The sequence below is a fragment of the Sciurus carolinensis genome, unplaced genomic scaffold (assembly GCF_902686445.1).
Source record: "Sciurus carolinensis unplaced genomic scaffold, mSciCar1.2, whole genome shotgun sequence".
NCBI classification, from domain to species: domain Eukaryota; kingdom Metazoa; phylum Chordata; class Mammalia; order Rodentia; family Sciuridae; genus Sciurus; species Sciurus carolinensis.
Genome location: NW_025920167.1, coordinates 874366 through 894400, shown reverse-complemented (window position 1 = coordinate 894400; position 20035 = coordinate 874366). Strand labels below are relative to the sequence as shown.

Below are 20035 nucleotides of genomic sequence, written 5' to 3'. Positions count from 1 at the left end.
ATGAATATAGACAATTTATACCTGATTCATTCTATAGAATTTTCTATTCCCCCTTCCTTTTCTTTATCCACCTTTGTCTAGTCCAATAAAGTTTTATTCTCCCCTCCACCATTATTGTGTGTTAGAATCCACATATCAAAGAGAAATTTTGGCCTTTATATTTTGGGATTGGTTTACTTCATGTAGCATGTTAATGTCCAGTTTCAAAAATTTTAGAGTGACATTACTAATTCTTAAAATTTTGATTAATTTTCTATAAAAATTTGATGGTGTTTTTGTTCTGGTTTCACATCCTGTGTAGATATAAACATACTAATATGCCATCAAACAAAATTATGTGTTAGTATGCCTTTCTAAAATTTAAAATATTTTGTTTTCTTTGAAGGATCTAACTTGTAGTTATATGTGTTGTATTTAAAGATTGCTAACTTGTATTTGACAAGTTTTTGTCTCTAGGATAGTTGAAAGGGTGTTTAAATAAAAATTCATGGGTTTACTACTTTTTACAAACTAGCTATCATTGGTCTAATACTAGGCATGGTTTAATTTTTTTCATGGTTTAAATCTCACTGACAAGACAAGTTGAGTACACTGTACTCATACATTAACCTCTTGTCTTTCACATGATATTTTCTCCAGAAAATAAAGTTTCTCTAATTCCAGCATAATATGAAATACTATTTTTAAAATCTTTTCTTTTTTTAAAATTTTTACTTTTACAGACTGCATTTTGATTCACTTACACAAATGCGATACAACTTTTAATTTCTATGGTTGTACAAAATATAGATTGACACCATTTATGTAATCATACATGTACATAGGGTAGTGATGTCTGTCTCATTTCAGGTAAGTAAAAGGATAATTTTGATGAGATCATGTTGATGGTGTAGACAATAGAGACTCTCAAAAAAGGACAGAGTAGGTAAAGATATCACTGGGTATAAACTACATCTTTTTGAGACTGAGCAGAGATGCAAAGGTGGCTTTCATCAGATATACTCTGATTCCAATAATCTGCTCTACCTAGATATTGCTGTTCTACTATTCTTCTTGTAAGCATGAAAGAGTGTGTATATAGAAAGAGGATTCTCAAAATTAAATTATCCAATTCAGTAAGTTCTTTTCTTCAGGACCAAAGCAATGTCCTCCAAAGAATACACATGACTTGAATAAGCGTGTCTGTCTGAAACTCCAAGAAAATGAAACAAATATCATGAATCTGTAGTGAGAGTTTATGCATTTATTCAAACAATTATTTCTGAATATCATTTGTTAAGTTCTGAAATCATATAATGCCTGTCACTGTATAGAAAACAGATTGCAAATACTGCCAAAAAGCAAACTTTTATGATTACTATATCCTCATTGTTTACAGGTTTGGATTAGACTCCCTCTATTTGAAATGACCTACATATAATTCATTAAATCTCCATTAGTGATGGTGAAAAATTTATTTGTTAGGAAAACTGCCAATTTCCAATTTTTTGTCAATTTTTTGTTTGCTGTCATAGAGCCTGGAGGCCCACCCACTACAGTTCCTGATCTCCAGTGAAATTTTGCATAGCAGGAAGTGCACATTACCTGAGAAAACTCTACAATTTTATCAGGGACAATATTATCTGCCAAAACAGCTGTTCACCTGCTATCATTTCTACCTCACTCTGCTTTTCTAACCCATCGCACATAAATACTTGTTTTGAAATTTACCTGTGACTCAGAGAGAGAAATGTAATGTATCAATATTTGGTGCTTCCAAATAGATCCTACCAACAACAGCCCTCAAACCCACCAACCTTGTTTAATATCTGGAATTGTGTTTATCCTCTTCATATTTTTACACTTTTATTATATTTATTTCATATTCTCAAGATTCAAAACTTCAAATAAAGAGGTTGATAAAATATAGTTAATTAAATCAATAAAATGCTTGTTCTCATGTCACTGTTACTTTTCAAAATATTATCCAAGAACAGCCACTACTATTTAAGTGTTCAAGAATGTAAAGTTCCTTCATGGAAATTTCTGCCATGTGGATAACTCACAAACAGCAGTTAAAGGTTTGTGTGGAAGACTGAACTTGGTGTGTATAAGTTCATAGTATATTGAGAAAATTGGGTCAGGGTGTAATGTGAGGCTGAAAGAGCGTTTACAAATCTGATTATGATTGTTTTGTTTGAGTAGAAAAGATGTTTTTGTTTTGTATCTGTGTTTTCTGGAGAGATATTTTATTTATTAATTTCCTTTGTTGTTATTAAAACTTCCATGTTTTTGTGCATATAGTATGTGTCTTTTAAATTTTTATGTGGTTTAGATGTTCAAAGTAATGAATTAAAACTTTATTTTTGAGACTCAAGCAATAATTAGGTCTTTAATCAAAGGGAACAAATAATGTGAGAATGTAAAAATTAATGTCTATATCCAAATTCTCAGTAAAAATATTGGTTTATATGTAGTCCACAAAGCATTCTTTTTTTATAACAAAGGCAGTGATAAGAATGAGCAATATACAATCATAAGTGAAATAGATGACATTTTCACATTTACTGAATAAGAGGAGTCAGACAAAATTTTTACATTTTATTATTCATTGAATAAAGTTAAAAAGTTGGTAAAGTTAATGTGATCTACAAAGTAATAATTTCTTATCTAAAAATAGCAGAAACAATTAAGCTTAGGGAACTAATATGTTTTTGAAAAGTTGTTGAAAATTGATAAAAGAGAGTAGGGAGTGTAGATTTTTCTAGGAAAAAGTGATGGAATAGTATTACCTAGGAAAATATATAAATATGGTATGCTCTTGGACTGGGTCAGTCAAGATTATTCCTGAATGTCCTATCACTGTGAGCCTGTTTGAAGATGTTACTGGTCTCATCCATGTCAGGTAATTCAGCATGGATTTTGTTGGCTTATTCTTAAACAACTTTTAATATATCCAGCTTGTCTGAGAAAGTAAATTCAAGAAAGTGTTCTGGTTCTTGTATGGTATTTATATATATTTACTATTGTTAGGAAGAGAGTAGGAGTCTATTCACTGATTCCCTTAGTGAACATGCATAGTTTACATCTCTGTGGATAAAAGACTGTTTTCTACTAGTATGGATAGCAATATTCTTAGTTCAATGCATGCTATGGGTGACTATTTTCACAATTTTATTTTTTAAATTTTTAGAAACTTCTAGATATTTTATTTCAACCTGGGTATACTATTGAGTTACATTTGTAAAACTTCCTTGTAGTTAACTGTGATCATGTTATTAGGCTCTCTATAAGTGAAAAAGAGTGGAAGTGATATATGCCAATTCCTGGTATGGCCATACAAATTTCACAGTCCTCCATGCTGTCTCCTTTTCTAACTGTCTGTGATGTTGACATCCATATTTGCATGGAGTGGGATGCTTATACAGATAAAGTATCTACCACTTCAGTCCAAGAATATAAATTATACCATGAGGGACACATGTTCTTTCCACCTTCTTCTCTGTTATGAATTGTTACTTAAAAGAGAATGAGATTTCTCAGGATAATTACTATTGCCTACACTGTTTCTACAAATGCATAGAGTAATTTTTTTTGGATGAAAATAATTGCACTTGATATAAATAAGTAAAAAACAATGAGTTTAAATGTGTATCTTTTCCTGGACTATTTATGTGTTTGAGGTATGTGTGTCAACATGGATATGAATAGCTGTATATACTTACCATAGCTCAGCTTATACTCACTAGAATCTTCAATATTTTTAAATTTGAAGGTTTATGAAATGATTTCTCCCACCAGGTCTCTCTAGTTGACTAGTGGGAAACAAATGAGCCACAATCATCATTGACTATATTGGATAATTGTTAGAAATTTTTGTTTGAACTACCAGAGTGTACAAAGAAATATGAACCAGACTTTGAAATTTTGCTGATGCCTCCAATTTGTCAACTACCACCAAAGAAAAATAGGCCTATCTCAGTAATCTTTTGTTTACTGTGAATCTATATGTTTCTACCACTATCTTATATTCTCTAAAGAACCAAAACTTATGTAAATTTAGCCTTGATGTTTAAGACTTTTTGTGTTTTTATATCCTTTGTTTTCTTTGAATTCCACATACGGTTCTCTACATTTATATCTTAGAGTCTGAAAAATAAACAGTTATTATACCCAGGTTTATATTCCATGACCTATAACATCCTTGTAGAATTTGTTTGAACATTCTATTCTCTTTCTATTATTTTCTTCATTTCACAGAGTCACTTTTCTTTTCAACAAAAGGGAAAATCACTATTAGAATATTTATAATAATATTTTGCCAAATTATAAATGAAGAAGTTTATTGAAATGAAATTGAGTGATACACAATGGCATTGTGCAGGTGGCCTATGCACATACCCAGAGAAATAAAAGCTGGATCATTTACATGTTTGTTTTACTCTCAACTTGAGCCAAAAGGAAGACCTCAAGAACAATAAAAGTACCCCGTTCTCCTTTGTTTCATCCATTGTCACTTGCATTGATCTTCTTATCTCTCACTCCTTCACTCATCTTCCACTAACTAGAAAAACACCCCCTTTCTTCCTTTTATAAGACTGTTTTTGTTCTCTTAGGCTCAGAGAAGAAGAAAACACATACCACTTGATTTCTTCACAGACTGAGGGATGAAGGAATTTTCCAGGTAGTTCCTCTTTTGCCTCCTCATCATGGTGATACACTTCATAAGGTTACTCATGTCAGGTAAGATCCTCTCAGAATCTCAACTCTCCAAAAATTAGGTGATGATGAGTAAGAATGAAATCCATAACTGGAGAAACAACATAAAATGAACTTAGATTATCTGTTCATTTAATCAATATCCTTAGATGTGCTTAGTATAACATCATGATTGTTCAGAGATCAACTATCACTAAGACCTCAGCAGTGAATTATGACTTACTGATGACATGACAGAATCCAGGGATTCACACTATATTTACAGTATTTCAGCATTGCTAATATGCATCAGATAAGTAGAAGCCCATTTTGCATTGAATGTTCTATCATTAAATTAAATATTCATTCACTGCAATTGATACCAAAGTTAGAGATACATATAGATTAAACAAGGTAATCTGTATATAAGTCTATAGACATTTGATTACACAGTGTAAGGATATGACAGTGTTAGGTATAAAGCCACCTTTTTCTCTCCCGCTACAGGCATCACCTGTCAATCTGTGTTAAGCCCGCCTCTCCTGTTACAGGAATTTCCGGCTTACGTTGCCGTAACCTTCCTGCACCCCCCACATTATGTTCCAATATGTCATTGGTCCATCAGTCAGTCTGTAATAATTCTCCTCCGTGATTGGTTCCTCCCAGCCCATGAAATTCCAACACAAAGAACCATGTGCCATCTTCTTCTTCTCTCTTTCCCTTTCCCCTTTCCCCCAAGTGGACACGCTTTGTCCGCTTGAATAAAAGTTCCTCGTGTGAGACCTGTTTCTGCGGAGCATCTTTTCTGGTAGTTATCTACGAACCAAAACTTCCCCCTTTACATCTAACTAACAGACAGTACCAGAGAAGGTCAGGCTAAGAATCATGCTTGACTTAGAAAAGTAATGGCTATATACATAAGTGCTATTTATAATATGTAGAACTGATTGAGATGAATGTTGAAATGTGGGTTGAGTATGAGAAAATCTTACCCATACATACAGCACCTGAACAATGGGAGAGGATTGTTTTTGTTGTATTGGTTTCTTACTGAGTTCATAAAAAATTACCAAATATTTATTATTTAAAATATAGTGTATTATTTTTCTTTTGGGGATCAAAGCACATTATGTGACTTGAAATTTAAGGTCAAGGTTTCAGCAGACCTTCTCCTATGTGGAGGTTAAACTTAAGGTAACTCCATTTTCTTCCTCCAGTTTCCAGAGCTTCCTACAATCATTACCTCTTTTTCATGTTTTTACTATTTATCAATTATCAGTCAAACACCTATATCCATGATCACATTTCCACTCTGACCACTATGTTCTTAGCTAATTCTCATAAAAGCCATTGTGGTAAACTTGACTATGACCAGATTAAGTAGAACTATCTTCACATTCAAAATATTTGACTTCTCATCTGCATAGTTACCTTTTCTATAAAAGTTCACATATTTATGAATTCATGGTATTCAAGGGCTTATATTTAGGAGGTGAAAGATGCTGTCAGAGAAAATGTTTTGTTCCTTATCATTCTATACCAAAATAAAATCAGAAATATTTAGAAGAATTTACCTATAGTAAAATATAGTATTATAAGAGTAGAAACCTGGAATTGAGAAAAAGATTGTAATAAGTTTAAAATCATTATGTAAACATATAGAATAATACAAGCAGAATTAAATAAATTAGATATCACTTGAAACTAAATATTTACAAAAGTAATAAAATAGCATTCCAGAAAGAAAAACATTTCATGTTATAGAACTAAGGAAAACAAATGAAACAATAAATAACTTCATGTCAGGATGACAGATCAATATAAATAACATAATTTGAGGTTATGGAGTTCTTTAAAATTGAGATGTTAAGCAAATTTATATCAGAATAAATAACCCAATTAGAATCTGAAAGAAATATAAGAAAACACAAATTCTAATGTTCATAAATAAATATAGAAAGGTAAAGAAAAGTACCAAATATAAAATCTAAAATATGTGGAGGTTTTGTATGGGAAATTGAATCCAGATGTGTTTCACCACTGAGTCACATCCCCAGTATTTAACATATTTTATTTAGAGATACTATTTCACTAAGATGCTTGTAGCCTTTCTCAGTTTCTGAGGTTGGCTTGAAATTGTGATTCTCTTGCCCCGTCTCCCAAGTGGCAGGGATGACAGGGGGCATGTGCCACTGTGACCATCAATGAAAACATTTTTAAATAGAAAAAATTAAAGGATGCAACAAAGTAATAATTATGGCTTCTGAGTTAAATATGTTAACACCTTAAGTCTGTGATATAGCCAATTCAAAAGTAAAGGAAAATGTTAAGATAGAACGTGAGCCAAACTTTCACTGCTGTGACAAAAAAACCTTGACCAGAATCATCCTAGAATGAGGATTGGTGTGAACCAGGGTGGGAATTGATGGATTCAATTGCATAATACAATTTTCTAGGAATAATATTTTGTCTTCAACTTTCTTAAATACTAGAATTTGAATATTGCTGCCAACTATTTTTCCATCTTCATCTCTCTTAACAGGTGCTATACTCATGTCTCAATTCCATGATATCTATACATGATCCCTCTCTGCTTTGTCCCATCTGTATCTCCTTTTTAGAAAACTCACACTAGATCTTTTGATAAATTGGGTGCAATGTATTTTTTTGTCAACATAAAAATGTTTATGGTCAGAAATTTGGAGGAATATATCTCTGCATACTTGATCTGACATGGTACATATTTCCCAATGCATATGTTTTAGTTGTTGATAGACACAATAACTTTGCTTTATGCATTTATATTTGTGTGATGCTGAGGATAGAACTCAGAGCCTTACTCCTGGTAGGCAAGCATTTTACCACTGAAAAACAGACCACGCCACTCTTGGTGTACTTTTCTACAAAAAAGACATACATAATTATAAGATTTTAAGAGCCAACACAAATTTTAATAATTAATGTTTAGTGAACCTAATTTGAAATTGCATCCAGCTTTACCATGAAATCCAGCAAAAAAAGAAATTACAGAAAATACCTTATACAAGAAGGGTAAAAATAGTGAGAGGACCAGTGATCCATTTATATACAAAATTGATTGGAGACACAGAAATTGTGATTAAAGAAAAGAATGTAAGTATACAAAGAATTTTAAAAAGTAAAAATAACTACAAAAAGCAGGAGAAAGGTAGTATCATGTTTAGCTCTTAATTACTAATCTCAGGTATAAATTAAAACACACTTATATGTAAAATATGGTGCAGATGTAGACATTGCGATTAGAGAAGAAAAGACAATATTTTTGAGTCTATAAAATGCAAAAATAGGTACAAAATCAGGATATATTCACAGAGTAAGTGAATAAAATGTGCTAATAAATTTATAACTTATCACAGGATTAAAGTCATTTCATAATCACACAATATTTTAAAATTTCCTTTAAATTCGAGGGTGGATTTCAAATCTTAATATCATGCTTTTGATTCATTGAAATTGCAAAAACACATTTACCAGACATATTATTTTCAACAAATGCAAGATTTTTAAAAAATAATATGTAATTGAAAATAGTATGATTTATTTTGTTTATTGGATTCCATCATCCTTTCTTCACTCCTACATTCATTTTAAGAGCTTTATTGATGTATGATTACTATTTATCAAAGCAGCTTATTTTGGGTATACAAAAGAATGAGTCTGATTCAGCTACCCATTTTGCCTTCTATTTACATATTGGGACAGATTTGCTATTTCTTTGGGAAAACATTTATTTCATCAGAATTTTGATTTTCACATAGAAAACTCTGAAATCATTTATAATTTCATAGTTTTTTTTTAAATTTTGAGTTTCAACTTATTATGTAGCAGTGATACAAAATCACTATATTATTTTAATGGTTAAAATGATATAAATCTGGGAAAGTATTTGGATGTTTTTGAATAATTTAGCAAGTTCTTTCAAATGCCTTCTTTTGTAAGCATTTTGCTATAGAATATTTAATAAAATTCCAAATTTTCTGATGTTTCAAGTCAGAAGTGTGTTGACAAGTAAAGTGTTTTCCTGTCCTCTTATTAACACAAGACAAAATGTCATTATTAACTAATTAGCATGTGATTTTAAGAATAACAACAAAAATATTCAAGAAATGGAATAATGTTCTACAAGATTGTTGACTATTATGGTGTGGGTCTCAGAATGTTCCCTGAAAAGCTCATTCATCAGGCAATGTAGCATCATTCAAAGATGAGAATACTGGACTATGGAAACTGTAACATTAACTCTGGAATAATCCATTTGTTGAAAGTATAACTAGAATGAAAAAGAGAGTGTTAACAGTAAGCAGTTAGACATGGGTTGATAAAGTGAGGTCACTGGTAGAATGGAGTTAGATTTTAGTTTGTTCCTGGATTCTCCCAATATCTGGTTCCTGACTAGTGAAGAAATGTCCTGTGCCATTTTGTTTCATTATAGTGGTATGCTCATTGCAGACCCAGAAATCTGGAGTCATGTGATCATGTACTTTGACATAGAAAATGATCAGTGAAGATACCATTTTGTTCCTTTTGTTGTTCTTCACAGGTATTATATCTAGGATTATATTGGTGAAGTTAGGTAATGGCTACATAGTAGTACCCTGGATTTATTTCCAATTATATGTAAGTTTTTCCTAAAGAAATTAATATTATTTAAAACCTGAGGAAATCTCAAGTTTGACTTTAAAAATTGAAATAAAATTTACACTCCAAATTATACTAGAAATCAAAGGTAAAATGTCTCAAAGTAAAAAAAATGCATTAAAAAATCACTATGACTCACAGAATATTGGATAATTTTTCTATCTTACTATTATCAAATGATCATCCTTATAAGTACTATTTTCTCCATTATCAAGGCAACACAGCCAACTCACAATGACAGTGTGGGGCACTTAGAGACAGTGAGGGACTTAACGCCACAAGCTTGCTTGTTCAAAGTCCAGTTATTTTGTTTTTGACTTTCTGTTTTTATTGGGTGCATGGATGGTAAATAGTAATATTTTTTCTCATAAATGTAATAAGTTGGGCACTTGCGCACCACCGGTCCGCAGCCCTGAGGAACATGTCCGAGGCCAGGGCGCGGAGCAGAGCCCCGGGGAGGAGGACTGGGGGAGGGCGTGTGCAGTGGTGGCGGCGGCGGCCGCGGAGCCGCTAGTCCCCTCCCTCCTCCGGGAGCAGCTCACGCCGCCGCCACCCTCAGCACGCTGGCCGCCTCCAGAGCGGGCGGGCGGGCGAGCGGCGCGCTGGGGCGGGCGGGGGCGGGAAGGGGGTGGGCGCGGGGGGCGGTAGGGCGTGGGGGAGGGTCTCGCGCTCCCGACGACCAGAACCCAAGCGGGAGGCCCTGGCGGTGGTAGCTCCTGACACTCGCGCCTCCTGCCGAGCTCTGGGGCGGCATGTCCGAGGCTGGCGGGGCCAGGCCAGGCGGCTGCGGGGTGGGAGCCGGGGCAGGGGCCGTCCCGGGGCGCTGCCCCCTCCGCCCGCAGCGCTGCCATCACAGACCCTGCAGCAATGCTCGGAACAGAGACCAATTTTCTGTCGGCACATTCAGCCAGGATCAAGGCAGCAAGGCTGGAAGAACAGAGGGGTGTAATTGAATTTCATGTGATTGGCAATTCCTTGAACCAGAAACCAATCAAGAAGATCCTGATGTGGCTGGTTGGCTTACAAAACGTGTTCTCCCATCAGCTGCCCCGAATGCCAAAAGAATATATCACATGGGCTTGTCTTTGACCCGAAACACAAAACCTTGCTTTATTTAAAGATGACCGTGTTATTGGTGGCATCTGTTTCCATATGTTCCCATCCCAAGGATTTGCAGAGATTGTTTTCTGTGCTGTAACCTCAAATGAGCAAGTCAAGGGCTATGGAACACACCTGATGAATCATTTGAAAGAATATCATATAAAACATGACATCCTGAACTTCCTCACATATGCAGATGAATATGCAATCGGATACTTCAAGAAACAGGGTTTCTCCAAAGAAATTAAAATACCTAAAACCAAATACGTGGGCTATATCAAGGATTACGAAGGTGCCACTTTGATGGGATGTGAACTAAATCCTGGAATTCCAAACACAGAATTTTCTGTCACTATTAAAAAGCAGAAGGAGATAATTAAATAGCTAATAGAATGAAAACAGGCCCAGATTCATAAAGTCTACCCTGGACTTTCATGTTTTAAAGATGGAGTTCGACAGATTCCTATAGAAAGCATTCCTGGAATTAGAGAGACAGGCTGAAAACCAAGTGGAAAAGAGAAAAGTAAAGAGCCCAAAGATCCTGACCAACTGTACACCACACTCAAGAGCATCCTCCAGCAGATGAAGAGCCATCAAAGTGCTTGGCCCTTCATGGAACCTGTGAAGAGAACAGAAGCTCTGGAATATTATGAAGTTATAAGGTTCCCCATGGATCTGAAAACCATGAGTGAACACCTCAAGAGTAGGTACTACGTGTCTAAGAAATTATTCATGGCAGACTTACAGCGAGTCTTTACCAATTGCAAAGAGTACAACCCCCCTGAGAGTGAATACTACAAATGTGCCAATATCCTGGAGAAATTCTGCTTCAGTAAAATTAAGGAAGCTGGATTAATTGGCAAGTGATTTCTTTTCCCTCTGCTTCTTAGAAACTCATTGAGCAGTGTGCCTAAAGCAAGGTGGTTTAGTTTTTTAAAGAATTGGATGATGTGTTGAAGAGACTTGTAAATGTAACAATTAGCACTTTTGAAAAACAAGAAAACTTCCTTTTAGCTTTCAGATATGTGTTTAAATTGAAGTCATAGAACATTTTTATTTTGTGGAATAGATTTTAATCTGTTTACTACTATTATGTAAATTTTCTATGGCATGTCCATTAGCCAACTATTCCTTGATAGATGATCAGGGGTTTCCTCAAAACCTGTATGTGAGGAAATTGCACATAGTACCAAAATTTGGGGGAATATAGAAAATTTTCAGACCATGAATGTTTCCATTTTTTTCTAATGGAATGTGAGAGTTTATTTTTATTTTATTCTGAAGGACTTTAAGGAAGGGATACATGATAAAGAGCCCATAAAAGGTGAAATATGTGATGTTTGAAATCTCGTTGTAGACTTTATATATATATATATATATATATATATATATATATATATTAAAACACTCATCTAGATGAGGTGCTTTGAGCAGTTCTGAAAAATGCAGTTTCACAAAAACCACCTGCTTTGATTCCTAAGGAACAAATTCTAAATAATGGAAACTTTTTGTAAGCATCTGGAATTTTGATAATTGTGTACCTACAACAAATTTGTGAGTGCATAACCACTATTTTAATAACCCTTTTCTCTACATAAAAATGTAACATCATGTTTCACTTAGCTTATGCAGGCCATAAGTCCCAAAAGGTTATTTCCTAGACCACAAAAGGATACACTTGAAAACACTTGAGAACAAATCAATGTGCTTTAATAGGAAAAGATGTGTAGTTGATACATCTATCTATTTGGTGAGTCCTTGCTCCAATAAATGAGAATTTTTTCCTCATTTGTGACACACACAGTCCCATCAAATAATGAATATGTGAATCATTTTCCTTTTGGATCTTCAGATTATGTTTATTTTTTGAGGTGAATTAAGTTCACACCAAAGTTTGCTGTCAGTATTTTAACAGCCACATTGCTTTATAGGTCCAGGGTTCTATCCCACTAAAATTCATCACACAGTCTTACTAACTAACCTGTCTTGGGTTTCCAACTTAGTGCTCCATTTTATTTACTGATTACACTACATAGAAAAGTGGGACATCTGCCACCCCAACTCTGGGAAAACCAACTAATATACAACCATATAAATGAAGGCCATCTGGATGGTTTCGACACTAATTTTTATGATGCAAATTTATAAACTGATTTTGTAAAGGATGAGGTTTTAAAAATGTATTTAACTTATGTTTTCTATCAGCATAAATTAAAATGGATCATCAGTAGTCATTAAAAACAGTCAGAAATAATCTACATGAAGGAAAAAAAATCCTGCAAATGGCTATTAAGTTGGAAGTATTGTTTTTGATGTGTAAGAGATGTTCAAAATGCTCACATTTGAAAAATTCCTCAACTTTTTTAAAATATAAGAAACCACCTTGAGTGGTGTCTAGATTTTTAATGAAGAATGATGATAAGTATCTTGGAATGGTTTTAATCAGAGCTTTGTACCAGATTTGCCGAAGCATCTGTCCAGTTTGGTATCCTGTGAAAGTTTGTTATTTTCTGGGTAGACATTCTTATAGAGCATTGTCTTTAAAATCAGATTGTCTCTTCTATATTGAAAGCATTTTTATATTTCCTAAGTTAAAAATTAATATTTTCTTATAGATATTGTGCAATAAAGCTGAAGTAGAATGTGTGGTTTTTGCAAAATGCTTTAACAGCTGATAAAATTTTACATTTGTAAAATTAATATATTGTACTGGTAAAAAATAGTTTTAAATTATATTTTAAAAAGCTAAAAAATGTAATAAGTTAAATAACTTGCATTATGTAAGTCTGTCACAAAATAAAAAGTCTCAATAAAAATGCAAAATAATAGCAAAAAATTATTAAACTCATGCAAATTATTTTTACAAATATTCTTAAATATTGACAATCACAAGTGCCAATGTTGCTATCAGAAAAATTGCATTTATACCATATGAATTTAAATGTTTTCTATTTTTCCATGTATTCTAGGAAGTTCAGAGCTTAATGTGAAGTTCCATCCAACAAATATGTTATATTTGTGATTTCCTTTTACTCTAAGTTGTTATTTCTATGCTTTGTATTTTAACTCAGTGTTTAACTTCCTTTTCTTATTTTGAATTAGAGCATTACAGTGATACATAATGATTGGGTTCATCATTCCTTCAGGAAAGCATTATTTTAGTGGTTCTATTTTTTATACATCACATTAGAATTCATTTTGGCAGTTTAGAAATTGGACTACAATTTACTCTAATCCAGTTTCCTCTACTACTTTTTCTCCTCCCTTCCTCCATCTAATTTACCTTGTCCTGTATTCTTTTTCTGAGCTTTCTGGTATTTACCTATATATTTTTTAATAACTCTTTTGTGGATATATATGATAGGGAGAATGAATTTCATGCATTTATATATGTGTAAGAGAAAGTTAAGTCACATTCATTCTAATGTTTTTACATTATCACATCACTTTTCTCTCTCATTGACCTTAATATGTTCCAATAAATTTTTTCTATTTTCATGAGATTTTTCACCTACTTTTTTTCTTTGTCTCTCCATTTTCCCCCTTTTTAAAATAGATTTTCCATATCCAAAAAAATATTTGAACTTTGGCTTCATGTCTGTGCTATTTCACATAGAATAACAGTCTATTAAAGCACATATTTACCAACAAATGCCATAGTTCCATTCATTTTTATGATTGAATAATATACCATTGTACATATATACCAGATTTTCTTTATCAACTCATCTATTGAAGGACAACTAATTTGATTCCATAGCTTGGTAATTTTGAATTGTGTTGTTATAAACATAAATGTGACTGCCTATTTTTTGTATGCTGTATTTAAATACTTGCTATATATTCAAATAGTGGTAGAGTGTCACAGAACGATTTTATACCTTTTTGCTTTTTTAAAGTTCATCATTATCTTTTAATATTTTTAAATAATTTATTTATTTTGATTGATTAAACACAAATGGGGTAAAATTTATTTCTCTGGTTGTACATGAAGCAGAGTCATACAATTTGTGCATTCATACATAGACCTAGGGAAATGATGTTTGCTTGATATATTATTTTTCCTTCTCCCACCCCTTCCACCCCTCTTTTTTTCTATAAAATCCATCCTTCCCCCATTCTTGCCTCTGTTGCACCACCCATTATGTATCATTCACTTATCAGATAAATCATTCCTCCTTTGCTTTTTTTGAGATTATCTTATCTCACTTAGCATGAAGTTCTCCAACTTCATCCATTTGCCTGCAAATAGCATCATTTTATTCTTCTTTATGGCTGAGCAATATTTCCACAGTTTCTTTATCCATTCAGCAATTGAAGGGTATCTATGTTGGTTCCACAATATAGCTCTTGTGAATTGAGCAACCATGAACATTGATGTGGTTGCATCACTGTAGTATGCTGATTTTATGTCCTTTGGATATAAGCTAAGGAGTGGGAGAGCTAGGTCAAATGGTGGTTCTATTCCAAGTTTTCTAAGGAATCTCTACACTGCTTTTCAGAGTGGCTACACTAATTTGTAACACTATGCAGTATAAGAGAATACCTTTTTCTCCACATCCTTGTCAACACCTATTATTGCTTGCATTCTTGATAATCGCCATTCTAATTGGGGTGAGGTGAAATCTTAGGGTAGTTTTGATTTGTATTTATCTTAAATCTAGAGATGTTGAACCTCATAGAAATAGACCAAGCAATCATTAAATTCATTTGGAAATACAAGAGACCCAGAAGAGCTAAAGCAATCCTTAGCAGGAAGAGTGAAGCAGGGGTATCACAATACCAGAACTTCAACTATAATACAGAGCAATAGTAACAAAAACAGAATGGGACTGGCATCAAAATAGACAGGTAGATCAATGGTACAGAATAGAGGACATGAAGATAAACTCAAATAAATACAGTTCTCTCATACTAGACAAAGGTGCCAAAAACATACAATGGAGAAAGACAGCCTATTCAACAAATGGTGCTGGGAAAATTGGAAATCCATATGTAGCAGAATGAAAAAAAACTTCTATCTCTCACCCTGCAAAACTCAACTCAAGATGTATCAAGGAACTTGGAATCAGACCAGAGACCCTGCATCTTATGGAAAAATAAGTAGGTTCAATTTTTTTTTAATTGAGGCATCATCACAATACAATCCAGAGTTGTGGCATCAGTTTACAACCCCACCCAAAATATGTTTCCTTTTTCACACATTCTTGCCTCCAGGTATTATTTGTATTTTCATTTATTTCTATTACTACAGAAGTGAGAAGAAATATCAATGGAGCCTATGATTTGTCATTGCCCAATTGCTAGAGATGTTTAACATTTTTTCATAGATCTGTTGACTCTATATTGTTTTGAGTAGTGTCTTTTTCTTTTCCCATTTGTTATTTGGCTTATTAGTTGCCTGTCAAATTTTTGAGTTCTTTATGCATTCTGAATATTAACATGTTATTATGGGAGATTTATTTTTTATGGGAGATCTACTTTTGAAAATTTATTATGAAATTTATTATTAAAGTATTGGCTTCATTTATGTGATTTGTCTCCTTTTTTCTAAACTTATTATTTTATGAATTCTGATAGAGTCTTTTGAATCCTTTAAATGTATAATCTTGTCATCAGCACATAATTTGAATTCCTTATATCCTATTCATAGCACTTAATTTCCTTCATCTGAGTAATTGCTATGGATAGAATTATAACAACTAATTTGAATAGGGTTAATGGGAGTGCAGATACTTGCCTTGTTCTTGTTTTTAGAATAAATGACTTCAGGTTTTTTGATTTCAGCATGATGTTGTTCTTGGATTTGTCTGTGTAAGCTTTACAATATTGTAGTAATTTTCTTGTATCTGTAGATTTTCTAGTACTTTAAACAAGACCTGGAACTATATTTTTTCAAATTCTTGTTCTGCATCTATTGAGATAACAATGATTCTTGCCCTTAACACTATTTATGTAGATAGTTTATTGATTTTAAAATGTTCAAACTTATATCCCCGCAATGAAAACTGCTTGATCATATTGCACTTTAAAAAAATGATCTTGTATTTAGTTTGGAAATGTTTAATTAAAAATTCGGATTAGGTTTTTTTTTTTCCATCTGGTACAACTGAGGCCATCCAGACCTAACATTTATTTGTTGTAAGGCTTTTGGTAGCTTGATCAATAACATTATGTGACCTTATTCTGTTCATATTGCCTATATCCTAAAGATTTAGCTTGTGTAGGTCAAATGTCTCTAGGAATTTGTCAATATCTTCAACATTCTGTTGCTTATTTGCATATAAAATTTAAAATATTTTTTGATCCACTTGTATTTAGTAGTGTCTGTGATTTAATTTTCCCTTCAATTCCATTTTCTTAGTTTAGTCTTTATCTTGGTTAGTTTTTCTGAGTATTTATTAGTCTTGTGTTTATCTTGAAAACACACTTTTTCACTTATCCACTTGTAGTGTTTATATTCTCAATTTTATATTTCTTGACTGATTTTTTTTATTTCCCTTCTTCAGTTGAGTTTAAAGATGGCTTGTTCTTTTATTTAGTTTCTAAGTTGTAATTTTAGATAATTTATTAGGTATAATCCTCTCTAACATTTGCACTTAGTGCCATTAGTTTTTCTGTTATTACTGATTTTCTGCTTCATCACATATTTTGTTATGTTGTATAACTACTTTCATTCATTTTAAAGATTATTTGTTTTCCTCTGATTTCTTTTCTTATCCATTTTTCAGTTGAAATTAAATTAGTCTCCAGGTGTTAGAGATAACTTAATTTTATATCTTGTAATTGATTCTAATTTTTTGATAAAATTATAATTTTAATGTTCTTTTCTTAAACTTTTTAAACTTTTTATATTGTTCTAGCTAGGTGTACATGACAGTACAATGCATTTATATGTTTTGATAGATCATACATAAATGGAGTGTAATCTTTCATTTTTCTGATTATACATATAGCACGATCATATCAGTCATAAAGTCATGTAGGTACATGAGGTAATAATGACTGTTTTACTATATTATTCTAACCCCCATACCCCTTCCCCTCTCCTCATTATCCTGTATAAAATTTAAAGTAATTATATTCTTACCTAGCCCACCTTATTGTGAGTTAGCATCCACATATCAGGGAAAACATTCAGCCTTTGGTTTTTGGGGTTTGGCTTATTTTGCTTAAAATGATATTCTCTAACTCCATCAATTTACAACAAACAATGTTAATATTTTATTATTTTTTTAAACTGAGTAATATTCTTGTTGTATATAAACATATATAAATATATATATATATATATATATATATATATATATATATATATATATATATATTGCATTTTCTTCATTCATTCATCTGTTGAAAGGCATCTAGTTTGGTTCCAAAATTTAGGTCTGGGGAATTGAGCTGCTATAAATATTGATGTGGCTGCATCACTGTTGTAAATTGGTTTTAATTCCTTTGTGTATAAACATAGATTAAAAAATTCCCAATAAAATCATACATATCAAATCCAAAAACATGTTAAACAGAGAGTGGACCATGATCAAATGAGGGTTCATCCCAGAGATGAAGGTTTGGTTCAATATACAGAAAACAATAATCATTATTCATAATATCAATAGCCTAAAAAACAATAATAATATGATCATCTCAATAAATGCATAAAAAGCATTTGACAAAATTCTGCACCTCTTGAAGTTCAAAACACTAAAAGAAGTAGGGATAATAGGAAAATACCTCAACATCATAACAGCCATACATGCAAAATCAAAGGCCAAAATAATTATAAATGGAGAATAAATGAAAGTCTTTTTTATGAGCCACTGAAATTTATTACTTTGTGTAGTTATATTTTCATTTTCAATACAATTTTTTAGTGTTTTTTATCTTTACCATGGTGAGTTTTCCTGAGGGTTTATCAATCTTGTGTATGTTTTAAAAACAAACTGACTCATTAATCATTTGTATTGCTTTTTACTCCCAATTTCATTGATTTTTACTCTGACTCCATTTATTTCCCTTCTTCCATTGATTTTAATATGATTTTGTTCTTATTTTTGTGCCTGAGGTGTATTGTTAGGTAATCTATTTCATATAACTATGTTTTTTTAATATTTCCACTTAGGGCCATTAACTTTGCTGTTATTACAGAGTTCACACTTTCTCATACATTTTGTTATGTTGTATAGTTGGTTTCACTAATTGTAAAGGCTTTATGTTTTTTTCCAAATTTTGTTTCTGATCTATTCATAAATCAAAATAAATTAGTCTCCAGGTATTAGTGATAAATTCAGTTTTTACCATTCGTTGATTTCTAATTTGCATGAATTTCTGATAAGATGAAAGAATTTATCTTTGTTGCTTTGTGGTGTTTATGATATGATTTGTGACCTATAATAAGACATAAATATTTTATGCACTGCTGAGAAAATAAGTGCAGACTTTGGTGAATGACATATTCTATAGATACCTGCTAGGTTCATTTGATAAATAGTATCAATTAGTTCTAAATAATTATTACTAAATTTTTGTCTGAATATTCTATTCAGTGATGAGAGAGATGTGTTCAAGTCACCTAGTAGTATAATATTGTAGTTTATTAGATTCTTAATGTTCAAAACATTCTATCTACATGGTTGAATCATTTTGCGGAGAATAAATATTTACATTTGCTGTATATTGGTGTTGGATAAAATTATTAAAAAGGATTAAGACATTTTATTTCCCTATTCTGAATGATTTTTACTTGAATTCCACTTGACTGATACAGAAATATAAACCCTAATATTATAATGGACATTATTTTCAGGATACATCTTTCCCATTCTCATAACTTCAGGTTGTGCATGTTTTTTGTCAAGGTGAGTATTTCATAAACACCATATTGTTTATTCTTACTTTTTTTAACCAAATCTGGTACTGCTTATGTTTTGATGAATTGAAGCCATTTACATTCTATGTTATAGTGGTAACACTTATTTCCTGCCATTTGTTTTATTTATAATGTTGAATTCAAAATTGGTTCTCCTTTACTTAACTCTTTTTCTAGTGTGATTAATCTGCATGCCAGCTTTCATTTTATATTAAGTTCATATAATGTTTCATTAAGTACTTTTTAAAACAGGCTTTGCAAATATTAAATTGTGGGGTCTCTCCATCCAGCCAGGAACCACCAAACAGCTTCAGCAAAAAGAGTTGATGAGAGACCTCCAGAGACCAGTTTCAGAGAACTCAATCTACTTTATTGTTTCATAGTCAGGCTTATATTGTCAAGCAATCACTGGGCAGAATATGTCTGAGAGTAACACAAATGCTCTTAAAATCAGGGTCACAGATAAACCTTTGGAACATAAACAATATATCTAATTACTCTTGATGGAGATCCAAGACTTGTTGGATAAATAGTAAGGCTGCATGTGAGATTTTATTTAAGTCATTTTGGATGGTAAATGCTTTTGATGTGGAATTGGATAGATTGTTTACAGTCTCTGCAGTTTGAATGTTTTGAGTGGGCAAGAGAGTGGCAATGGCTGTGGTGGCTAGGGCAGTAACCAGGGCAATAATGAGGCCAATGGCACACCTG

At 32.5% G+C, this 20035-nt stretch overlaps 1 pseudogene; it reads left to right on the top strand.

The window, feature by feature from the left end:
• Positions 1-9696: 9696 nt before the first annotated feature.
• LOC124974679 (histone acetyltransferase KAT2B-like) lies at positions 9697-11341 on the top strand (annotated as a pseudogene).
• The last annotated feature ends 8694 nt before the right edge of the window (positions 11342-20035 follow it).